Source organism: Esox lucius, chromosome 10, assembly GCF_011004845.1.
Source record: "Esox lucius isolate fEsoLuc1 chromosome 10, fEsoLuc1.pri, whole genome shotgun sequence".
NCBI lineage: Eukaryota > Metazoa > Chordata > Actinopteri > Esociformes > Esocidae > Esox > Esox lucius.
The window spans coordinates 22,075,030-22,087,283 of NC_047578.1; the positions used below are offsets into that span (position 1 = coordinate 22,075,030).

The following is a 12,254-nucleotide window of genomic DNA, read 5'->3' on the forward strand; positions in this document are numbered from 1 at the left end:
TTACCTGGATACAAATGGCCATGTTGCTTATGTTGAATCCCACATATTACTCCAGAACACACAAATGGGGGGGCAGCACTTAAACTGGAGTCATACTAGTAATTTTGCCCAATCCATTCAAAAGCTGCTTGTGCCAGACACATCGCGGTCATGGAGCCGGGCGCCCCCACAGTGGTCCGGTGACCCCAGTGACCCCTGCGTTGCTCCCATGAGCACAAACACTTCCTGTAAAGGAAACTGAGCCAGCCGGGGTCTTTCCCTGCTCCATACCACTCAGTGAGCCAGCTTGCATTTTCAGAAGCCTGGGGGGGTGGGCAGGATATTAGGCTGGAAGGCAGTCAGAGGATTGGACAAAAATTAGTTAGGGGCTTCAGCTGAATACCACTACTCTTCAGGATTGGAAGAACGTTTCATTACATGTCAGTACAGTAGCTGAAGGAGTGTAGCCTGCAGGTTAGTAGAAGAATGCTTCGGACACATGAGGGAATAATAGCACAGAAACTAAGGCCGTGTTCATAGCTAATAACCTTGTTCCATCTCCATTGCCTCAGTGAAATGACTGAGGTTCCTGTAATACCGTGTCTTACAGTTAGGGGGCGACATGGTTCTTTTCACAGAGTGTACATGGGCCCAGACAGGGACAGTAAGTCTTGCAGTTATACCCACTCAGCCTTATTTTATGTCTTTGTTTTCCAGTACTCTACCAATCATGGTTACACAAACAAAAATTGCACACGGATCAGTTGTAAAAGACCCCCTACTAAAATAACATGTCTAAACTGCTCTAAATGCCAATCACCCCCCCCCCACATAATTCAACATTTCTGAGAAATAGGGAACAATTAAATATCTGGCTTCAAGAGAGATGTTCCTTTCAAACTCTACTGCCTCCCTCCAAAAGATTCACCTGTGAAAATGACACACTAAACTCTACATAGGAGTGGGTAGCAGAAGCCGCTAAACCTACTCTGTACACAGCAGCATCCGCCAAGGGGAGTTATTCATTAGTCATTCACCAACCACTAAACGCACCCTGGCTGTCTGTTTTCAAACAGAGAAAAGAGTTCAACAGTTTTTCACACACCAAGTTGCCTTTTAAGGCGGATACAGACTCTAACACACACACACACACACGCACACACGCACAAACACAGCAGCTTTATCAGAACCATCTACACAGGATCACCACAAGGCTCCGTCATCTGGCTTGTGTCATTTACTCTGCAAACTGATGACTGCCGGAGCTCCGAGCCACAGATAATGTTCATTAAGTACTCAGATAACACAGTAATTATGTAGACAGTAAGCAACTCAGAGGGGCACCTCGAGGTTCAAATGGACAGGTTTTCACTCCGGCGTAACCAGAACTTCCTGGACCTCAAAAGAGCCAAAACAAAAGATCAGGTCATTGAATTTAAAAGAGACTAACCTACTATCCTGGCAAAGGAGGTTAACAGACAGATCAGCGAGCTATTAAAGGACTATGACCATCGTTGAAAATAAAATATCATTTTCTCAAATATGGATGCCCATTGTATGCTATTTCTATGAGCAAAGCAAAATTACATTCTTGGTTGCATCATTCCCTGCATAAAACGGCAAGCATACATGCTAATATCGGCGCACAGCTATGACATCCTTGTTTTTCACAGGTTGTGACATGGTTCAATGACATCAACGCACCAACAAATCAGCACAACCTACCTCCTGGCAAACATACTGGCACTAGAATTGGGATAGCGCATACAGCGGTATGCGCAACAGAAGAACAGCGTATAGCAAATTCAGAAATTCACGTCCACTGCTGACATGCAACACTGAGATACAGCGGATGAGATTAGCCCACTACCAGGACAACAGGGAGGCTTTTCTAAATCAGCCAGGCGCTTGACGGCCCGGTGCAATGAAGGAGCCTGCTTTGACAGAGTAACTTAAGGCTTGTCGACAACCGTCCTCCGTTGAGACGGAGCAGACCCTGAGGTGCCATTAAGAGACAGGAGATATGGGGCTGCCCATTGGCTGCAATTCAAATGTACACAAGGGCAGTGAGTTGGGCTGTGGAGGACACACGGGGGAAAACAGAAATGAATAGACGAAATGGAACGCAAGACGTGCTTGTTGTTCTCCAGACAGTTTAGAGGTTTGAGGTCCTAAGGGTTTATGGTTAGGATTTGGGAAAGGTAAAGTGATTACGGATCTGTGCCTATAACCGCAACCTCCACCCAGAGCTGCTAGTAGAAGCTACGGACAGTATGAGTAAGGCTTGGTTACGAATAGCAATTAATGTTCCATTGCTCTTTCTGTTGACGTTCCAAATATTTGGCTTGGATAGCACTATAAACACCTATTTAATGAACCTAGTGGACCAGAAGAAAAGAATAGCCGTAAAACACAATTCAACCAACAAGGCTAAGAGTGCCACTGCAGAGGACAAGGATATGAGACAGACAGATGGAAAAAATAGTGAGAATAGGCAGTGATAGCAAGGCGAGGAGTAAACCCCCAATGCATGAAAAATCTAAATTCTAACACTGATTTATAATGAACAGGACCCATCGCTGGAGTACCAAAGGAGAATGAGCTATTCACCTGCCCCCCTCCCCTTCACCAATTCTGACGCAGAAAAAACCTTAGCGCCTGGGGAAAACACAGGCCACGCACAAGAGGAGAGCCACTAGAGAAAGACAGAGACCCATACACTTAGTTGCTATAAGAGGCAGCAAAAGGGTCAGCAAGGTTCTTACACACAAAACAGAGCCAGGCGGTCTGGTTTACAGGAAACAGTCCTTCGGTTCCGCTGTGATCTCCAGACGGACCGCTCTCTAGTACAGTTAATCTGAACCGAGGAGACAAACTAATCATCTCATGAGTAAACCCAGTAGACCATTATGGACTTGGCTTGAAGGTCAAAAGAGCAGGAAAATCGCTTGGGATAAAACGCACATTCATTAGGGCACAAACATTTCAAAACGGCGTTGCCATGGATAACGAAAATGGGTACTTCTTATTGGACAAGCCCGGGTAATCCCCCCCATCCCTGTTTCATTAGGTTGTGGTCCGTTTACGTCCCGACTGAACAGGACCCTGCTGCTGTTCAACCAGGTGGAGAAGTCAAATGAGGCCCAGTCATAACAGCCTGTGTGTGTAGTCATAACAGAGGCATATCTGACTGGCAGGAGTGTGGCAGAATAGAGGAAAACAGCGGTGAGACGAAGCGTACAGCGGCTGAAAGGGCCTGTCCAAACAGGTCAAGACGAGCGGGGTCAAGACGAGCGGGGTCAAGACGAGCGGGGTCAAGACGAGCGGGGTCAAGACGAGCGGGGTCAAGACGAGCGGGGTCAAGACGAGCGGGGTCAAGACGAGCGGGGTCAAGACGAGCGGGGTCAAGACGAGCGGGGTCAAGACGAGCGGGGTCAAGACGAGCGGAGAGATTCGGCCCTTAGCACTTCAGAGAAAGCCAGGTCAGTTTTACCTTGGTTGAAAGCAGGCTGCCCGCTGACCCATTCCTCTCACACACCTGCATGCATTCTGACAGCGCAGTGCCAAAACAGGGGGCAGAGGAGCCCCTCCCGGAGCGCCGAGCGGCAGGTCAGGGACCACCCCTTAGGTCAGGGGTCATGTTTGTGTGACGGCGTGAGTCTGTCCTCGTTAGTGAGTTTACGTCAGAGTTAATCATAGCGTGTCGGTGTGAATCAGTCACAGGGTGCTCGCGGATGTCAATTAGTGCGCGCACACGTGTATCAATCATAGTGTGTGCGTGTGTCATGTCCGAGTTCAGAACGGCGTGCGTGCGTGTGAGACCAGTGAGACTAATGGTATATCAGCACCTGCCCAGACTCAAGCCCGGAACAATTCCTCAGCAATTTTCAAAGCAACACCTTAAAGTCAATGCTGTCCACTGCAGTAGTACGGTCACTGGGGACAGAGAGGAGGGGAGGAGGAGGGAGCGAGAGGGAGGGAGGCGGCACACAGTCTCTACGGACGGTGGGAACAAGGGGAGGAGACAGAGATTTATAACATCGTGAGAACAAGCGGGAGCTGTCGGCTCCTTGTCCAAAACGTTTGTTTTCAAACCCTTACTTAACCGCAGGTTAATGAGTGGAGGGCGAGAGAGAAAGGAGAGGGGAGGGGGGAGAGGCCAGAGGGCTACGAGGGGTGAGAGAGAGGAGGAGGGAGAAAAACAGAATGGAGGGGTTGTGAAAGACGAGAAAGAAAAACAGAGAGGGAGTGTGAAAACCTTCAGGGGATAAGGTCAGAGGATGAGGGGATGGGAAAAGACGAGGCCGGACAAGAAAAGGGTGAATGAAAGAAAAGGAAAGTAAAGAGGAATGTGAAGAGCACAAAAACACAGGGCCACATCAGAGATAACCGCAGTAACACAGGCTTTCGTTACAGCCCAGCTGTTCCCTGTCACCATGGTAACTCCTCAACTAGGCCCCCGCCCCTGCCCCTTTCTAGTCAGGCACTTGACCCGACCCCCTAAAAGCTGTAATTATGGCCTGCCAGGACCTCAGAGGGTGGTATATTACACAATATATGTCCGCAGTATCTCCGGTCCACCCAATTGGCTGATTTACAATCAGTTCTTCCTAAGTTGTTTCACGGCCATTGAGTTTAGCAGCAAACCTGACCCAACAGAACAGACTGGGCTTCAGGGATTCCTTTTGACTCATTTTGACTTTTGTTTTATTAAAGCAACTGGTTGGCCGCATTGTTCAACACTCGACAATGTGTACGTCAGTCAGGTGGAATTAAAAGCGTTTAAGGAGTTAGTTACTCCACGTTATTAATGAGTAAGCTAGTGCTCATCTCGGTTGTTTCAGACGGGAGAGTCAGAGAGCAGACGGGTTGGCGTTTTGTGCTCATTGAGGTCGCAGTCACTCAGTCACGCCAATGCGGAGAGCTGGAAGATGAGGGCCAAGACTGACCCTCCAACGAGGGGACAGGAGAATGAGTTCATTATCAGTACAGGGGAGGGTGAACGTTCTCATGTGTCACCGTCGATTACTTTGTCAGTGCGAAGTATACATTACACGTCGGTTTAAACACCAAACAGTTCTATGTGACGGAACGAACGACAACGGACATCCCAGGATGGCCTCAGAGGAGGAGGAGTTGGAGAAAGTGGGAGCAGCAGGGGGGGGGTCAAGAATGAAGAATGTGAACTCTCTCTGAATGTGTTCTGCAGGAAAATGATCAATCGCTGGGTTAATTACCGCATTGACTCGGGGGGGGGGGGGGGGGGGGTTCGTTAAGGAGAGGTAATCCCGTTTTAACAAGCTTGTTAAGGGGTTTGGTTCTGAACCAGCTAGAGAGGCCGGACGAGGGTCGGGGGCTTCTATGGAGCGAGCTAACCATGGGAGACAGGAGAAATGGAACAAACTGGGGGAAATGGGAGAGAAGACGAGCAGATGAAGAGAGGTTAAGAAGTGACCATGGGAAGAGAGAGAAGTCTGGGACAGACTGAGAGAGGATGAAAAGGCCAGTATTGTTTTATAACTGTTGTGTTCAGAACATGTTTTTCAAAGACCTAACTTAGGAAGACAGGTGAGAACAGGAGAATAGAGAACATTTATAAAATGAGGGAAAGACAGTAAGGAATAACAGAAAAAGTAAAGAAAGAAGAAAATAAATAATAGAAGAAACAAAGAAAGAAGGACATAAACAAGGAATAATGCACTAGCGGAGCACAGAAACAGGCAGGTATAGGGAGAAAGACAGAAAGAAAGAGAGTGGACTGTGCTAAAAAAAAAAAAAAAGAGTTAATTGTGCCTGAGAGTTTGTGCCAAAGTCTCCTATTGATTGTTTGCTAAGTACACAGCCCTCCCATTGGCCTCAAGTCCTTATGTCATGTCAACACCTTTGAGGCCCAGCATCAACACTGGGGAGAGGAGGGAGAGACTGACAAGATGAGTGGGAGAGGGTGTGAGAAAAGGGAGTGTAAATGAATGAGAGAAGGGGTGAAAGAGTGACTGGAGAGTGAGAGAGAAAGCATGGTAAGACACTGGGGCCAGGGACAAGAGAAGTGGGAAGAAACAAACTGGAGGCCCCTCGATCCATCCCGCCTCCTAATGAGTGGGCTCCAATTCTACCACCCTCGCTGACAGGGCAAACATACAAGCCTGCACGCAACAACATGCCACGCATACCCAAAACACACAACTGCCAATGGACGCAGACTAATTAACTGGGTATACAGCATTCTGTCCACGCTGTCAAAGCTACACACAGCTCTCTTTCCCACTTTGTCCAGTTGCAAGGTACACAATAAAAATGCCAAAATTACGTCAAAAGTCGTCCCAAAACCGTTCTCCATTTCTCCCTCTCTCTGTCTCGTTCATTCAAAACGTAGCACTGACAGCCTACAAAACGTTGCTACAAAACAGCCTATAAAATTGTGATGCTACATTTCACACGCTGCGGAGTGCATCCCTGCAGGTGGAGGCAAAAGACCAACAGTCAGAGGGGAACAGGAAGGAAACAGGAAGCAGGTTTCACATTGAAGCGTTGGAGTCACTTCGCGGATGCTCTCGTCCAGAGTACAGAAATAAATAAGGATGAAGTGCCTTGCTCAGGGGTGCAACGATAGCATGACACGGTTGTGACCGGATTACACAAGGTACTTACATAGAAGAGGGAGCTCGTAAGATCTGGGTGAGCTCATAAAGCTGTAGCAGTAACATAGCTCGCCATGGTACTGTTGCTACCATGGCCCTTTAAGAGAATCAGTGTCACTGCTGAACATTACTGCCCTAGAATCTTCTCCAGTTTATTGAACTTTGCCTCATTGAACTTTCCATGGACCACCACAGCTGACAGAGAGCACAGTGCAGTGGGTGAGATAAGGTGTTTTACGGCCCATGATGGAACTTTAATTCACACTGGGAATGTTGACATTATTAACTCTGTCAGCAAATAAGCGTGGGGCACAGAATGTGAGTGTGTGTGTGCGTGCGCGCGCGCAAGTCTGTGTTCATTCACTATAACTGCGTCACATGCACAGAATGATGTGCTGTCCTTCAGGTCAATAAAGCACAGTGAATAGGATTTGGGATGGCGTTGAACCAGGCTGCATTCAGCCGAACAGAATTGCATTAGAGTGACTTGCATTCCGGACATTCACTGGGCATCAGACTCAGGTAACCGGGAGATGCAGTCGACTACAACAAAACCCCTAAACTGAAAAACTGGGATATGCTGCTCTGAACAATGCTAAAGTAAACATGTGATTTATAGATTTAAATGAACTGACTTGAACTGACTAAAAAGTGTACTGACATTAAAATATCGACCTTCAGTAGAACATATTGATACAATGAACTGAACAGAGATAAACTCAACTGAAAACAACCGATATGAAGAAGAAGAAAAAAATAACACAGAAACTGGACAGACCATCCTGAATTACTATAAACCGCACTGAGGGGAACTCCAGCGAACAACACCAGCAAGACACTTGAAGGGAAACCGGCATGTGAAACCACTACGAAAAGAGGAAAAGGGCTGAGGAGGACGTCGACACTGGGCGAAGGGTTGAATCTACGAACGCATGAAAGAAAAGGGGAGGGACAGAGTGTGGGACGAAAGCGTGTGACGGGGAGCGTCAGCCTGACTCAGAGTCAGCTGGGGAACGCATGTCGTGTTGAGGCTGACAGAGCAGGATCAAGGTGTCAGCGCCGTACCACTTCCTCTTCCCACTCTTTGATCTATATGATCTATATATCATTCATCTGAACTCCCATCTTCCTGCAGGCCTCCACTACCCTGGATCTTTGGAATTATTCCCATTGTGCTGCGCTCGCCCACTCGATTCTCTCTCGTTTTTGTTTTTTAAACCCATCATGCTACATCTTCCTCTCCCACTCCTTTAGCCCATCTCCCTCTTTGTTGCGGTACGCACTTTAGTCCCTTGTGTCGGTCCCTCCACCCTCTCCCCTCTCGCCCACACCCAAAGCCATTGCCACATGGTCGGGCAGTTCATACAATAAATCTTTCCACTGTAGACGAGTTTGCGCGCGAACAGCCCATAATTAGCCTCACTGTTCCGGGTGATTAGAGAGCCGCCTCTCATCTGTGGAGAGGGGACCAGAGTTAGTAACAAACAGGAGGTGAAAAAAAAAAAAAAAAAAAGAGAGCGATATGAAAGAGTATGAGGAGTTCACAAGTCAATGTAAACTGTTAAACAGAAAGGCAAGAAAGTTTAAATGGGCAATTTCTCAGGCACCAACCTCAAATTTGTAGGAATTATTTTTTTTAAACATAAGCTTAAACCATTAATACAACATCATCCTCAGTAGCCTCAGGGACTGTCTAAAATGTGTCCTACATTACCTCGGAAAGTGAAATGCTACTATTGACATTGTCACCCCTTTACACTATAAAAATAGAATAGCCGGGGAAATCTGTCAACAAGTCTCCTTCACCTAAATAAACTACCATAGTGTAAAAACACTCTAAGTTAGATTCAGCAGAGTTCCAAACAGCAGTGAGACCTCAAAGTCTGGATTAAACAGAGATAAAATTACCACTGTGGCACAACTGGAATGTATCCAGGTAAGCTAACACATCATAGTGTACACACCTTCCTGGTAATGCAAAATAGAGCCACTCTAACCAAATACTACCACAGGGGGCGCTGTTGGCCTGCAAACTCATTCCTGTGCTTTTGGGGGTGTCAGTGGGGTTACACTCTGCTAGCCTTGTTTACTCGGGTCAAGTCCGCCATTAGCCTATCTCAAGGTGACACACCCAGGCAGCGCGATGCAGATATCGTTTTCTAACACTTATCTTAGCCCTCACATCTGGTTGACTGGTACTCCAATAAACGCCAGGGTCGGTCTCTCTCTCCAAACAACTGACCTCAAATCAGCCTGTCAAAACATCTTGTCTCAAAACTGCAGACATTAGGACTGTATTGACACTTGCAAATGGAAATTGACAGAAATATTCTGATTCTGCATACAGGCATAACTAACGCAGGGTTAGATAATTTCTTCTCCCAACCTCATTCAGTCCACAATAAAGGACATCACTGACATTAAAGGTGTACCTATAATAAACAGTGTGGGCAGCTAGCTTCCCCAACCTAGGGGACTTCCTTGATATAAGGGCAAAAAAACAACAACTCATACAATTTGCAATGTTAAACAACAATCTATAACAACTGCCTTGGGAAGACTCATTGTGCTTATTGTTCAAATAGGTTAAGGAAAAGGACCATTGAGATTAGTTGCAGAATGTCTACTTGCCCCAGCATTGACCCTTGAGAGACCCCAATGCAAATTAAACAAACGGCAACTTACATGCCTGTTTGAATAATAATTTAAGAGGAGCAAGTAATTCAAGTGTCCAACTGTGTTGTAAAAGCATTTCTAAAGTGTCAGTCCATATCCAGTCAGACTCAATGATGACAGGTTTGGCTCTGCACAAATAGTGAACACATATGGACAGTTTTCTTCTGACCAGCTGATATGGTGTCACTTTGTACAAACACCTCACAGACAATTAACATCAATATGTACCTTTGCAGCTGAAGAAATAGGTGTTTGTTTTTCCCCAACACTCCTGTTAAGCAGCACTATGAGAAGCATTATCTGTAGGAAGGTTTGTAGTTAGTCTGTCTGTATCAACAGGTGATAGAAAGTCATTAAGGACTTTCTAGAGACGGAGTCCCTTTAATGAGATTGAGGGATATGTCCCTTAGACGTCTTCGGGTTCTATTGTTGTCTTCAGAACCAAACAACATCTGAAATGGCACTGGAACTCACCTTGATGGTCGGACGATTTCAAGACTAATCTTAGAGGAGACTTGCCAGCACCTTTTCAGAAATATGCGGTCTGTTTGACGTTAATACAACAGGCCTTGTATGAAGTAAGGCATCCAGGTTTGTAATACTGGGAGGAATGTTTTTTTGTGTGTGTGTGTGTGTGTGTATGTGTGTGTTAGGGAGTGAGTTAGGGAGTGATAAAATCTAGTTGGGACTAGGGTGGCAAACACCCTATCAGGAAGAGCATCAGTCCAGTACCTGAAAGTTTCTTGGACTGAATCCCAAAGCCGAAAAGCAGAAATGTGTTGTTCTGTCTTTCAGCAATACAGTTAAACCTAATATCTCCTCAGGGTATGCACTTACGCTGAATTACTAAAACCTAAAAGGATTTTAAAGACTAATTTAAATGTAAGCATTTATCTGTGTGTGGGTGTGACTGGACATGAGATGACTTGTGTAATAGCATATGTGCTGCTAGTGTTGAGGGGGATCGTTGAGGATAATCAGGGTTAGTGGCTTACAGTGACAGAGAGGCGGGGGAGATGACAAGTCAAGCCCAGGTGACCACACAGGTGACAGACCAACATACATGACTGCGCATACCTGCTGTGCACTCCACAGACGCTAACCACACACTTCCACATTCACCTCCCAGCTGTCTCATCGTGTCTCACAGGTGGTTTCACATCAAAACCACACGATTAACTTAAACACATTGCTCCGGTCCGTGCGCACACAGATAATTGTTGTACAGACATGAAAAAACAAGCCAAAGGTTTCCAGAGGCAATGAAACATTGTATCTTCAAACAGCACATATACATTACAGAAAACACAAACTATTAGAATTGAAGTCTAAAACCTAAGTGTTGTGTTAAAACAATCCAAAAAGCCAATACAGTTGGATTATAGAGACAAACAAGGATCACTTTTGACCTTGCAGCTTATTTTACTCATGGTCCATATACAAGGTAACTGTTGGGACCACACAAAGGACTCCTGTGTCCCAATTACAATGGGGCATGGATGATTCAACCCCTCCTTCATAAAATCAAAAGCTCCAGGGCGGTGTGGTGTAAATAAAGCAATCGGAGCAAATGGTTACCCCGTGATGGGTGATTTAATTACACATCATGCCAGTTTCAATGAACAGGCTAAAACGAGGACAATTCTCCTTCAAGACAAAGCCAGTGAGGGAGAGATGGAAAACACTATTTGTTGGGAGAGCAGATAGCAGTCAGCAGCTATATGAGACGTGTCACATTTCACGGACAGACAGACAACGAGCAGACAGTGACACCGCTTTTGCATCATATATACTGCAAATTAGTACTACGCACACACACACACACACACACAATGTGCACAGACCAAGCACACAGCCTAAACCAGGTCTGCAGGTTACAATCATGTGACCCAGCGGCCAGGCAGAGAGAGAGCGAGCGAGTGAGCAGATAAGACACGAAAGCTACTCCCTTTAAACAAATCATGACTAAACAATGTAGAAACAAGCCTGAATACATTCAAACATCTGGAGAGACTATTAAACCAACCTTTTGTTTCATATGACAGCTGACACTGGACCAGAGGTCTCACACTGTTCAGTACAGTAAAAGACATTGGGGGCAAATGTAAACTTAAATGAAATTACTCAAATGTAACCTTAAATGAAATTACTCAAATGTAACCTTAAATGAAATTACTCAAATGTAAACTTAAATGAAATTACTCCAAATGTGTCACATTGCTAATGGTTTACTCATGTTGCTTATTTGCCAACAGTATACACAAGGCTTCAGTTTAACCAATTTGGACTTCCTACTCATGTCTTTTATAAATCATTGGATGCAAAACAACAGATCAGGTCCAGGTCCAGCTGGACATGAAGACACAACACAACTAGCAGGTGCACAGCGGCTCCCGTGTCGCAAACAATGAGGAAGGCGCTCCGCTGTCATTTAAATTCAGCCTCGAGACTGACACCTCAAAAGACCCCTTAAGACCAACAAAGAAGTCTGACGGCAAAAACACTTGAAGCCTGCCTTAGAAGTTTCCCCTAGGCGTAAAAGACACATACTTGACGAGGATGAACTAAATCGTTTCCTTTGTGGGCGGAGGGGGTGGGGGGGGGGCATAACTTAAATTGGTAACTTCAATGTACTCTCCTCAGGGATAGTTGACTTTGGCCTGTCAGGGGCTTGGTAACTATGACAGCTGCCCCAAAGACAGCACATCTGCCTTTTTCCGTGTCACCAGACAAATGGCAGCAGCTAGTGTCACAGGGTTTATGGACAACTTCAACGTCTCCACACAGGGGTCAGTTGACTTTGGCATTGTGCTGGGCTGAGTTAGGCTGGGCCAGGCTAGGCTAATATATACTAGCTCCAATGACAGCTGCAGCATCCCTGCCTCTTGCTGTGTCACTAGACACCGCCTGTCCTGTAGCACCCATCCACATGGAACAAGTGTCAGTCAGATAACACAAAGA

General features: G+C 46.0%; 1 protein-coding gene across 30 annotated transcripts in view; it reads right to left on the minus strand.

The window, feature by feature from the left end:
• Positions 1 to 12,254, minus strand: part of macf1a (microtubule actin crosslinking factor 1a) — a 217,766-nt gene that overhangs the window by 153,113 nt on the left and 52,399 nt on the right. The window lies entirely within an intron of this gene.